Below are 12,985 nucleotides of genomic sequence, written 5' to 3'. Positions count from 1 at the left end.
TACGTATGTAACCCTGGTTCCCCGAGAAGGGGAACGAGAGACTGCGTCGGCCCGCCGCACCTCTCTCCCCGCCTGAAGCGCCTGCTTCATAGTTTAAGCTAATGATGAGTGTGTACAGGTGTGCTTTATACTCCTCCGGTTATTCCGTCACACCTTACCGTTCTAGCAACAAGCCAATAGGATTGGAGTGATTTCATTCACGTTCAGACCTGCTTCGCCTAGAGGCGTTCCCATAGTGTCGTAACCGACGCAGTCTCTCGTTCCCCTTCTCGGGAAACCAGGGTTACATACGTAACCCGAGACGTTCATTGCAACAGCTTGTTGAACAAAATGATCATGAACAAAGACATCTTGTGACCCATCTCTCCATTCAGACCTCACATGCTGTGCAGTAAGAGTGAAGCAGAGGGAGACTAAGATGCAGGAAAGAGAGAGAAGAGGGTAAATTAAACTAATGACTGAACATTAAAGAATACACAACCAAGGAAAACCGTTAGTCAGGGTCTTACTCCAAATCCTTGGAGCACTTTGAGACTGTTCACTGAAGTAATCCAACGAAATTCAACTCAACCACAAATCACTGTCAGCAGCTACTCTCTAAGTAAACCTTGCAACATCTGTGGTATGTCGCAATAAAAGAAACACTGCAACGTGGCAGAGCATTACCAGGGACATACCCAGTGTCTGTCACTGTCTATGGGTCAAAGACTCATTGACCGCAAAGAAGTTTCAAACAAATATGAAGTGTGTTCATTCGTCCGAAAACTTCTTTTCCCCAAATATTAGTAGAGTTTGTATCAAACAGTAACTACACTGTTAAATGTGGACCCAACATAAAGCTAAATGTCAGCACATTAAACTTGTGACTGTTGTTTCATCTTTAATAATCCAGTGTGTTAAAGTACAAACCAACAACATTAAAATGCTTGCTTACTGCTCTGTGACTCTTCCATGATTGTTAAAAGTCTAAATATTCAAAGAAAACATTTTCACCCACACATCTGAAAAACTGCTACTGCATCTCTGTGGCTGGAAAAAGACAAACATAAGTCCACCTTAAACTCTAAATATGCCACTGAATAGGGAGCATTTATTATCTTTCTTCTCTCTGATGCATTACATATTTGTACATGTACTAGTTCATTCTTGTTTGTAGTTTACGTTCTATCTGTATGTGTGGATCATGATGTGTTTATTAGTTCATTTTTAATCTTTTTGCAGATTGTGTAATTAAAGGTCTTCTTTCGACATACAATATGAGACCACTACGATTCACTAGGTCAGTCTCACAGGCACTCATTCCAGTTCCATCATACAAAAACAACTACGATCAGAAAACTTTTTTCTATATTTACACTAAAATTTGGAATGACATTCCCCATCATATTCGAACATTATCATCCATCACATATTTCAAAAAGTCATATAAACTGATTCTTCTTAACAGTCATACTTGTACACATTGATTGTTCATGTATTGTTTTTAGTCTTGTTTCCCCGTATTTAATGTTTCACTTGTTTGTATCTGTCTAGTCAATAATAATATCTTGTATAAATGTATTGAAATTGTGTTTATTGTTCTATGTTGCTGCTGAACAGGAACCTGCTGTAAACCAGTTTTTAAACTGAGTCAGGCCCGTTTACTGTAACTAAATTGTTGTTCTTAAACTTTTCCTGGATAATAAATGATATGAAATGAATGAAATGAAATATCCAGGGTGTACCCCACCTTTCGCCCAATGTGAGCTGGGATTGGCTCCAGCCCCCCACAACCCTGTACGCAGGATAAGCAGTTGACGATTTTTCAATAAATATGGCATCATTTTACCCCCAGGGCTCTATGGTACGGTGCACACAGGTTTATCTTGCATTTTACCTTTACTTCCTGTCCTCCATGCGTCTTTTGAGGACAAGAAACATGCATCATGCAACTCTATGCATTGTATCGCCCTGACTGTGGGTAGGTTCTGACTTTCCTTCATGTTAAGGTGGAGGAATGCTGAAGGTCCTGCAGCCATTTCTCAGCCTCTTCCTCAGTGGAGAGCCTGAGCTCGAAAATCATCCTGCTTATCACTGGACTCATTTACACAGAGAACGTGACTGTAGCCAAATGGCAATAGTTTATTTCCTTCCAAAGTGAAATAAAGTTATTTGGTGTTTATTCCTAATCTCATATTTGCTGCACGACTCAACTAATGTTACTATTAATGTTATAACGCAGTGTTCTGTAATTTTTTGCTACCTTGCAATGCAATATAATGGTAAATATTGATTGTAGATTAATATTATACTGTATATATTTATACCGTTTACTATTTATTAGTCATTTTTGTAATTCAGTAGATATTCATATTGTATATACTGTATATACACTCACCTAAACGATTATTAGGAACACCATACTAATACTGTGTTTGACCCCCTTTCGCCTTCAGAACTGCCTTAATTATACGTGGCATTGATTCAACAAGGTGCTGAAAGCATTCTTTAGAAATGTTGATTGGATAGCATTTTGCAGTTGATGGACATTTGTGGGATGCACATCCAGGGCACGAAGCTCCCGTTCCACCACATCCCAAAGATGCTCTATTGGGTTGAGATCTAGTGACTGTGGGGGCCATTTTAGTACAGTGAACTCATTGTCATGTTCAAGAAACCAATTTGAAATGATTCGAGCTTTGTGACATGGTGCATTATCCTGCTGGAAGTAGCCATCAGAGGATGGGTACATGGTGGCCATAAAGGGATGGACATGGTCAGAAACAAAGCTCAGGTAGGCTGTGGCATTTAAACGATGCCCAATTGGCACTAAGTGGCCTAAAGTGTGCCAAGAAAACAACCCCCACACCATTACACCACCACCACCAGCCTGCACAGTGGTAACAAGGCATGATGGATCCATGTTCTCATTCTGTTTACGCCAAATTCTGACTCTACCATCTGAATGAACAGAAATCGAGACTCATCAGACCAGGCAACATTTTTACAGTCTTCAACTGTTCAATTTTGGTGAGCTCTTGCAAATTGTAGCCTCTTTTTCCTATTTGTAGTGGAGATGAGTGGTACCCGGTGGGGTCTTCTGCTGTTGTAGCCCATTCGCCTCAAGGTTGTGCGTGTTGTGGCTTCACAAATGCTTTGCTGCATACCTCAGTTGTAACGATTTGAATTTCAGTCAAAGTTGCTCTTCTATCAGCTTGAATCAGTCGGCCCATTCTCCTCTGACCTCTAGCATCAACAAGGCATTTTCGCCCACAGGACTGCCGCATACTGGATGTTTTTCCCTTTTCACACCATTCTTTGTAAACCCTAGAAATGGTTGTGCGTGAAAATCCCAGTAACTGAGCAGATTGTGAAATACTCAGACCGGCCCGTCTGGCACCAACAACCATGCCACGCTCAAAATTGCTTAAATCACCTTTCTTTCCCATTCTGACATTCAGTTTGGAGTTCAGGAGATTGTCTTGACCAGGACCACACCCCTAAATGCATTGAAGCAACTGCCATGTGATTGGTTGATTAGATAATTGCATTAATGAGAAATTGAACAGGTGTTCCTAATAATCCTTTAGGTGAGTGTATTATATCCACCTACATCACATCATGTGGCCTACATAATAACATCTGCACAAACATATTTATTACAGTATCCTTGTTTTATGCTTACTGCACTATTGCCTTGCTGTCTTCAAATGTTGTTTTTTGACTATGATGTGTGTGTACTGTACACTATAGTCTGTCTGCTTCTTGTTTGTTTGTTTGTGTATGTGCATTGCAATGTAATTCCTAGAATGTGTACACATACATGGCCATTAAAGCAGATTCTGATAAACCAATAACATTACCTCCATGAGTTCTTCTCCCTCTATTGTCTCTTTTTTGGCAGACAGTGTTGACGCCTTACAAGAACAAGGAAATACATCGAACAATGTGTTTTAAATCTTTCATTAAAATAAGCAATTCTTTACTATATTCAATTAAATCAAAGGGAAATATAAATGAAATATCAGACACATAGTCTTTTGTATTGTTTAATCTTTATGCCAATTACAAGAGCAGGGACATTACAGTAAATGTCTGCTAAAGTATATGTACCAGTTACATGTTATTTTATGGAACACACTTACATTTTTTTCTATACTTTGACAATAACTTCTGTATTTGGTAAAACAAAACAGAAATAAATTGTAAATTAACCACTGTTTTTTTGAGGCTCTCCATAGTGCACAGGCTTATTTTCAAAACATGTGACTGTAATGGTTTTGTTGGAACATTTACCTTTGTATTTACAGGCATCAGATTCGGTACACTCAATAATATGAAAGGATTTGGTACTTGTTACAGATCTATTATTCATAACACCTTTACAGAGCTCTATCACTTTACTTTCCTCACTCTGGATGAAGGTATTGGTCTTCCTGCATTTTTGTGCTCCCTTATTGATGGCTTCCATTTTAGCATCACAATCATTTTCACTCATCTTTTCAACGATATGCTTGTCTTTAAATTTCAGAGGACTGTCCTTGACTGCAAAAATCTCTGTGGCAAAGAGCAGCACCAGAAGCAAACAGGCAAACTGGATCCTCATGTTTCACTGGTGAAGAAAAAGCAGAACAACATTGTTCTTACAGATAATTTACAGTGTGATATCCAAAGTGATATCTTTGCAGTAATTTAAGCAAAATTTTCTCCTCCTTCCTGAAAAAATCCTCTTTTTCTCTTCTATTAAGAAAAAAAAATTGGTTCAGAAGGGCAGCTGGCTATGGTTAACTTTAATTTAGTTTAGTACGTGCCTGGGCCTCTGTCACAGGAAAAACAAATTCCTACATCAATTACCTCTCCTGGTGCCATTTCCAAAGCTCAGCAAATTCAGAAGGGTTTTTGTTCATCTCTGCAGAAATACTGTCAGCAAATAGTGAAAATATTTACAGTGTGTTGATAAATCCAGCTCAAACAACACAACAGTTTCCTCTTACTGTAAACTAACAACAACAACAGATATTGTTAAATTTTGTCAACAAATACAACGGATATTTGAGCGAGGCTCAGTGGAGAGTGAGTCAGATCGCTGAGCACCTCCAATGGGAGCTTTTCAAGTACCTTATTTCTTGCCCGGCTGATGAGTGGTTGGTTAGATGGTTGGTTCACTGGCTGTGGTCCAGTCAGTCATTGGAGTCATGACACCAGTTGGAAAAGATGCTTACAGTGAGCTCTTAATATAGTGTCCAGGTGGACGGGCGACACTTGCTTGCCTGTCCACTTTGAATGAAGATCAATATTTATCTGAACAGAAATCAGTTAGAGGCAGCAAACCATGTTAGATATGCAGATAGATTATGCAAAATATACATGTTAGGCAAGTTCACAGACTCAGGGCCATGCAAGGGTACAGTGCAGCCCATATCTGGACACTGATGCAGTCTTCATTGTTGTAGCTCTCCAGTTATAGTTTACAAAGTAATACACCAAATATTAAATATGTCTGCTCTATGTGTGGTTTTCATTTGTCCAATTAGTTTTTCAACCCTGAAATTGGGGCTATGTGTAAAAGACTACAACTTACACAATGTACTTAAAGCAGAAAGTTGGAACCTTTAAGTCCTTGTTTCATATCATATCCAAAAAAACGAATCCAAAGACGTCCAGTCCAGTATCATAGAAAATATGCAGGAAGAATGTGTCTTGTATGTAGCGAGGCAGAAAATAAGTGCAGCGCATCTGACTTTATTCAGGAGAAAAACAACCAGCCCAGTGTCACAAGATGAACGTGCATATTGGACGATTCTGCGCATCGGGATCTGTATCCAACAGCAATATTTAGGAAGTAAAGTGTGAAAGCGAGAATGACTGGACAATAATACATATCTTGTACCATGTGTGTACATAAAAGGTACAGCTCAAACCCTAAGACGACAAAAAGTAGGGACCTTTACCATTTTTCCTTGTCTTTAGTAGGGTAATATTATTTTTATTTAAAAAAATAAATGTATTATTATTTTCCTCCCAAAACTGTATAAGTGTATAACAATTTGCTGTAAATAAAGGCTCAATCCCACATGTTTAAAAGAGTTTCCATGTGTTGCAGAGCTGCAGTGAAGTCTGGTAATTGCTTACAATTATCATTACAGCATTACACAATAGCATGTTCCTACTGTCTATGTCCTGCACAGGCTGAGACTGGATTGAAAGTTTGCTTATCTTCTCCATCTCCCTGCATAACTCCTCTGTGTCTTTTTATTTGAAAAGGTATTCGTTTCAGAAGGGCAACGGGAGTTAGTTTTTACAAGTGCCTGTGTTTCTGTCACAGGAAAAATATAAACTTCTACATTAAAAAATCTTACATAAAAACTAAAATAAGCATTTCCAAAAGAAAATGTGTGTCAGAGCTGCCAGCTGTTAGCTGTGACTGCTACCGCTGCTATGAGTAGAGGTGACACAGTATGGTATGAACTCCTTTTAACCAGTTACTGAGTTTTGTCAGTGTGAGACGCGGCCCTAGTGTGTAAGCAGTGTGGAAATACTCACCAAGCTCAGGAGGATGGAATTAAGAGTTTTTGAAGCCCTACTCTGTTGTACCTTGAGCTGTTCACTCAAAGGAAAGTACACAGACTTGCCCCACTCTATAATACCATACATTGTAACTTGTATACATAAAACAGACAGGATGTGACAGAACCTTGCATCTTAGTATATTTTGGTAATGCAAAATGAGGAGTTGTTATCACCACAGATGTGACAGCGAACAATTCGCAGTCATGTGCTTTTCACTTCTCGTTTTCTCCTAACTACTCCACCCCTTACAATTCAAACCTATCATCTTGTTTTTCTGGGTGACACCACTCTTAACCTTTAGAGCTGGTTTTCAAATGCTATTTTGCGGCCAGTTCAACTCTTGACCCACCCACATTGTCTTATGAGATATGACGCCTCTGCATTTGTCAGGGACTCTTTTGTTTGTCACACTGAATAAATTTCTCTTTCCTCAAATCATCAGTACATTTAAACATTATGGTGTCAAATCTTGTAAATATTCCATTCCCCAAAGCACTAACATTTCAACCGAACTCTGCCCCCTGGGTGCCTTAACTTGCTCTTATTTTGATTAATGAATAGCACGGAGTTGTTTAAACATTATGACTACAGAACGTCTTTAGAATGGTAATTAAACAATGCATTTTAGCAACTACATAAGATGATTTTAGCAATGTATTCAGCAATTTTACTCCAAGCAATATTATCTTATAAGATGATTCCTTAAAAGGTAAAAAAAAATAAAGACAAATACAAATGCCAATTCTATAAACTTGAAATACTTCTTTATACAGACAGTCAGGACTGCAGAAAAGATCATCGGTGCCAACCTGCTCCAGCTTCTCCCCTCTGGTAGGCGCTCCAGAGCACTGTACGCCAAAACCAACACACACAGAAGCAGTTTCTTCCCACAAGCCATCACTCTGATGAACAGCTGACTTCTGACAATATTGTCATATTGGATATCCTGTATACCAAATCCACTTACCTCAAGTAACACCTGCACATGATACTTATTTATTCCAGCATCCATTTGCACTATTCTTCATCGCACGGTGTACATGAGTACATTTATGTGTACCTGTATATCACATCCACCTCTGACATGTACAAAATAATAATAATAATTATGGTAACAACAATTTACCCCTGCATCCTTTGCACTCTGCTCATTGCACTATTGTCACAATCTGTCTATATTGTTTGTGTTTTTGTTTATAGTGTGTATATATTGTGTTCTCTATACTGTAGCCTGTGTTAGATTTTATTATTGTGTTATTGTATGAATAAGTACATAGTGAGCAATGTACAATTTTGTTGTATGTGTACACATACCTGGCAAATAAAGCTGATTCGGATTCTGATATGCCAACTTGTGATACATACTCATCTTTGCAGTCTAATTAAACATTAGGATACTGAATTAAGGTTCATTTGTTTTTTAACTATTTCAAATTCTTGCATATATATCATGATGCCTATAACATGGTTATGGAGGAGTTGCCTTGTCAATCTTGTCCTTTGGAAGAGCACCAAGCTAAATCTACCAGTCCATGTGAGGAACCAGAAGAAGATTTACTACATTTTACATGTAAAATTATGCATGAAAAGTTAAAATTGTGGTCAATTGTGGTCATATGTCGACAGTCTAAACAGGAAGGAAGATTTTGCAAGTTAAAGTATTGGTGAGAGGGGGAGCGCTTGCAGCTCTCACACTAATAATAAAGAGCGAAGACAACAAAAGCGTGAGAGCTACAGCTTTCACACTAATGATCTCTCCTGGTGCCATGTACAAAGCTTAGCTAATTCAGAATGATTTTGTTTAGCTCTGCAGAAATACTGTCAGCAATTTTGATCACATTTACAATGCGTTGATAACTCCAGCTCAAATAAAACAAGTTTTCTTCTAATTGAAATCAAGTATTACAACAAGCTAACAAAGGACTTTTTTGTTAACTAGTCAGCACATTTTACAACATAGGCCTATATCTGAGGGAGGCTCAGTGGGGTGTGATTCAGATCTCCAAGCTCCTGTGATGGCAGCTTTTGTCAAGTCAGGTATGGAATACCTGAACAGTCTTATATGTAGCCACCTTATTTTTGAATGCGCAAGTAAATATGGGTCAAACTTCAGTTTTTTCTGCAGCACTTCCGTTTTATCGCTTCCCTGGGCTAACTAACGTTAGCTTAACTAAATTGGTTATCTATGTTGTGAGAACGTTTACAAAAATAAATCAAAATGTCTAGTTGGAGCCACACCCTCAAATTATTCATGAGTGGGAAGATGACATGAAGAAGTGGCCTCATATGACATAGGAGGACATTTTAAACTATTTTGTCTTGTCTATTGGTGCGTAACGTTATAGGTCTACAATGTGCAATTACAAAACTACAGAGGCGTATGGGGGTATTTATGTTATATATGTGTGAACAGATGAGCGATCTGTGTGTAAATGTGTAATCTGTAAATATAATAAAAAAACACTTTTGTAAACTCACAAAAATATTTTGCAAATAGAAAACAGATCTGCAAATACATAAATAAATTCCCCAAATAATAAAAATATCTGTGAATATATTTAATAGTTTACAAATAAATGAACCACATTTGTGAATATCTTCCTAACATTTACAGCTTTCATATATGCATTTGTGAGTCCAGTTTTAATTTACAAATTGTTGAAAAGTATTTGTCACTTTCAAACAGGCATTTGTGAGTCCCGCCTGTATTTGTCGATCTCAGTTCTTCGCACACGGAGTTTTCAACCAAACTTTCCGCCGATGGAAAGAAAATCGAATCGTGTCATTCGGCTGTTTTCGGAGACCACGTGATGATGCCTGCTGACACCTGCTGATGACGTCATTTCCACATTTCAAAGTAAAACGGCCTCCGAACTGCCTGAATGTGCCAGCTTAACGCTATCGCGAAGGAAATATCAGCTGCTCTTTCAACAAAATGTGAATGCAGACTGAAATTCAACCTTGTTGTTGTGTCGGGGGAGGCAGCGATTCAAAACAGCGGTGAGTAATGTTGAGTTTTAAAAAGTTACAACAAACTTAATGTACTCCAGTCTTTCAGTGTTTTCCTTCAAATGTAAAACTGCAGGGTTTTAAGCCAGACAATTGCATTAGAATGTTAATTAAACCACTGTTTATCTCCTCTTTGTAATGTGAACGAAACTGACACCTCTTTGTTTAGTGCCAGAAGGATCCTTTTGTTTAACTTCTTCATAGACTCCTAATATTGGGTATCGACCGTTTTGGAGACAACCCCTGTTGTGCTGTATGACTAGTTGGTAGAGCAAGGACTGTGTATTCCTGTAGATCAAAAGGGGGTTCTACATCTGGGGTCGACGCTTTTGTTCGACCAAAAGCAACATTGAACAGTAAGGTACACCCTTCCGTGACAAAGAAGTAACCAAACGACCAATGGCTATGGTCCTGAGCCATTTGGAGGAAAAAGACCCGCCCACATACCTGGAGGATATTAACAAGTCATTTTGTGAGAATCAGGACTGTAAGCTGTAAATCTGAAAAGAGGAACAACTTTCCAGTCCACTGCAGTGTTTTTGTTTCATGTTTGTTCTGTAATGCCATCTTTTATTCACCTATTTTTTTATCAAATTTTCTTGTTAATTTTCATCGGATCCAGCCTCTCATTTCTCAAAATCTGAAAAAACGCAACAGTAAGAAATAGTATAATTATATAATATAACAATGTATTAAGCTATGAGCACAGGGAAAGTCTGCTAGCCACTAGGCTAATTTCAGCAGTTTGAAAACGGCACAGGCTCTAGCTAATGATGGTGTTTAGCAAAAATCAAACCATGACTATGAGCCAAATGTTTGTTAAAAGTTAGTATGGGCTGTGTTTGATGTGTGTTAGTGGACTGTACTGAATTTACATTTAACCATAACTTTTTTTCCTAGTATGGCCAAAAGCCGAGTGGCCACAACGCATTTCGCCGCTGCTGATGAATGAATGCACGCTACTTAAATTCCACACGCTCATAAATATGACTGTGACATTGATTTTCACCTGCACACTGTGCAGCAACACTCATCGCTGTTTTGGCTCCCTGTGTGTCCTGTGAGCGCAAAGCGAGTGTGTGCGCCAGCGAAAGAGCGAGAGCGAGCAGTAGAACGGCAGAGACAATTTAGAGAGAACGGGCAGAACGTGACGGTAAAAGATAGCGGAGGAAAATATTTAAGTTACTTATTAGTAAGTTGTCAGTCTGGCAGAACATGTGCAGTGTAGGTTACAGTTAAGTCTGTTGTTTCCGCAACTGCTAGCTAACATCTCCCCTGTAAAGCATGTTGTATTTTTTGGCTGCAATGTAAAGTTAACGTTAGCTAAATTTGTAACAGAGTAATGTTAATTAGTTGCGTGTCATTACTACCTAACTTGTCGAGGAATGAGAACATTAGGTATAGGCTAAACTGGGTAGCCTTTTCACATACTGTAGCCTACATCCTGATAGTTAAGTTATATTTCAGTTTCCAGAGGAAACTGGTCGTTAAAGGAAGGACGTTGGTGACCACGGAGGAGCTAGTAAAGTAAGTCAGGGATGTAAATTAGTCACTTTAAGCAAATGAGGAGACGTTTCTTTTGGATTTTAATGTGCAATTATCCAGAAATCACAGAAAAAAAGATGCATCAAGATAAATCGCCGCACTCTGAACTGTAATCAAATCGAATCGTAAGGTGCCAAGAGATTCCCACCCCTGCTGCCCAAACAGTATTCCCTTTTACTTTGAAATGTCCTTTAATATGTTTTGTAAAATGTGGTTGACTCCAATTGTCCACTGCATCTGTTAGGGCCTGTCCATATGGTCGCCACCCTTTCTCCACCCTGAGAATGAGTTTCCTTGATGTAATTAATTTGTGCTTTTTTTGCTAAAATTCAAAGTGTTCACAATTCATACAGATTGTTCATAAAGTGAAGAAACATCAATAAAAGTTGTTTTCCTGCGCAAAATGTGTGTCACTTAAAGCAAACAATTATTTTCTATAAGTTCTCCTGCACTGGCGGCAAACTGTGATCGGCTGGGCCGCCGCAGTCCTGCTCTGGAACCCCACAACCGGCATCTCCTCGTCCCCTTTTCTCCCCAACCACACTGTAAAAAAAAATCTGTAATTTTAAAGTTTTATTCCTTTTTTATTTTACAGTTCCCCTTCGAGGGAACTCGAACTGCGTCGGTTACGACACTATGGGAACGCCTCTAGGCGAAGCAGGTCTGAACGTGAATGAAATCACTCCAATCCTATTGGCTTGTTGCTAGAACGGTAAGGTGTGACGGAATAACCGGAGGAGTATAAAGCACACCTGTACACACTCATCATTAGCTTTTTTCTATTCAGCAGGCGCTCTGTATGTTGTTTGAAGAAAGCTCCAGTCCTACAAGCAGTGTGTCTTACCTGAAGAAGAAGTCTACCAGCATGTCCGGCAACCAGAAGTACAGAAGGTGTGTTTTTTTTTTTTTCTTGGCCTCGGTACATCACGGATGGAGATTCTCATGAGATGTGTGTCTCATGTTTGGGGATGGAGCACGCCCGGGCAGCTCTCGAGGGGGCTAACAGCCGGAGCAGTCGAGACCCTCCTGAGCTCCAGGGCCCCGTCCACACGGAGGATGTACGGCCTGAAGTGGAGCGTTTTCTCCACTCGGTGTAGGGAGCGGTCGGTGGACCCTGTTACCTGCCCGGTGGTTCAGGTACTTGAGTTCCTCCAGGACCGGTTCTCTGCTGGTCTTTCCCCTTCCACCCTCAAGGTGTACGTGGCAGCTATTTCGTCTTTCCACACCCCTGTGAGGGAGGGGTCCTTGGGGAAACTTCCCTTGGTTGTACGTTTCCTCCGTGGTGCCTGGAGGATGAGACCTGCGACTCGGTCCAAGGTTCCCACTTGGGATCTGGCAGTGGTTCTTGGGGCGTTGGCTGAGGCCCCCTTCGAACCCCTGGAGTCAGCTGAGGCTAAGCACTTGACCCTCAAGATGGCCTTTCTCCTTGCTATCACCTCTCTGAGGAGGGTGGGGGATCTCCAAGCGCTTTCGGTTTCCCCGCAAAGCCTGGAGTTTGCCCCGGGGAATATTAGGGCTATCCTGCACCCTCGTTCAGGATACATCCCTAAAATGCCTTCTTGTGCGGCAGGGTCCACAGTGCTGCAGGCATTTCATCCTCCACCTCATGTGACGGCGGAGGACGGGAGACTTCATCTGCTCTGCCCTGTCAGAGCACTGAGTATTTACACTCTGAGGTCCTCCCGTTGGAGGAAGGCTGACCAGCTGCTAGTGTGTTTTGGGTCTCCCAGGGCCGGGTTCCCTGCATCCAAACATACTATTAGCAACTGGATTGTTCAGACTATTTCCCTGGCCTATCAGGTGCGCGGTTTGCCTTCACCTGTGGCTGTGAGGGCTCATTCTACCAGAGGCATGGCGGCCTCTCGAGCCCTCCTTTTCGGGG

At 40.2% G+C, this 12,985-nt stretch overlaps 1 long non-coding RNA gene across 1 annotated transcript; it reads right to left on the bottom strand.

Moving 5' to 3' along the window:
• Positions 1-4,833: 4,833 nt before the first annotated feature.
• LOC123965373 lies at positions 4,834-6,603 on the bottom strand. Its single transcript, XR_006823689.1, has 3 exons — positions 6,523-6,603; positions 5,098-5,280; positions 4,834-4,899 (listed from the first exon to the last, which is right to left on the bottom strand). It is a non-coding gene; the product is annotated as an uncharacterized LOC123965373 (long non-coding RNA).
• Between the last annotated feature and the right edge of the window lie 6,382 nt (positions 6,604-12,985).

The sequence above is a fragment of the Micropterus dolomieu genome, unplaced genomic scaffold (genome assembly GCF_021292245.1).
Source record: "Micropterus dolomieu isolate WLL.071019.BEF.003 ecotype Adirondacks unplaced genomic scaffold, ASM2129224v1 contig_9504, whole genome shotgun sequence".
NCBI classification, from domain to species: domain Eukaryota; kingdom Metazoa; phylum Chordata; class Actinopteri; order Centrarchiformes; family Centrarchidae; genus Micropterus; species Micropterus dolomieu.
The sequence above is the reverse complement of the archived record's forward strand: the minus strand, read 5'-3'. Positions and strand labels throughout refer to the sequence as shown.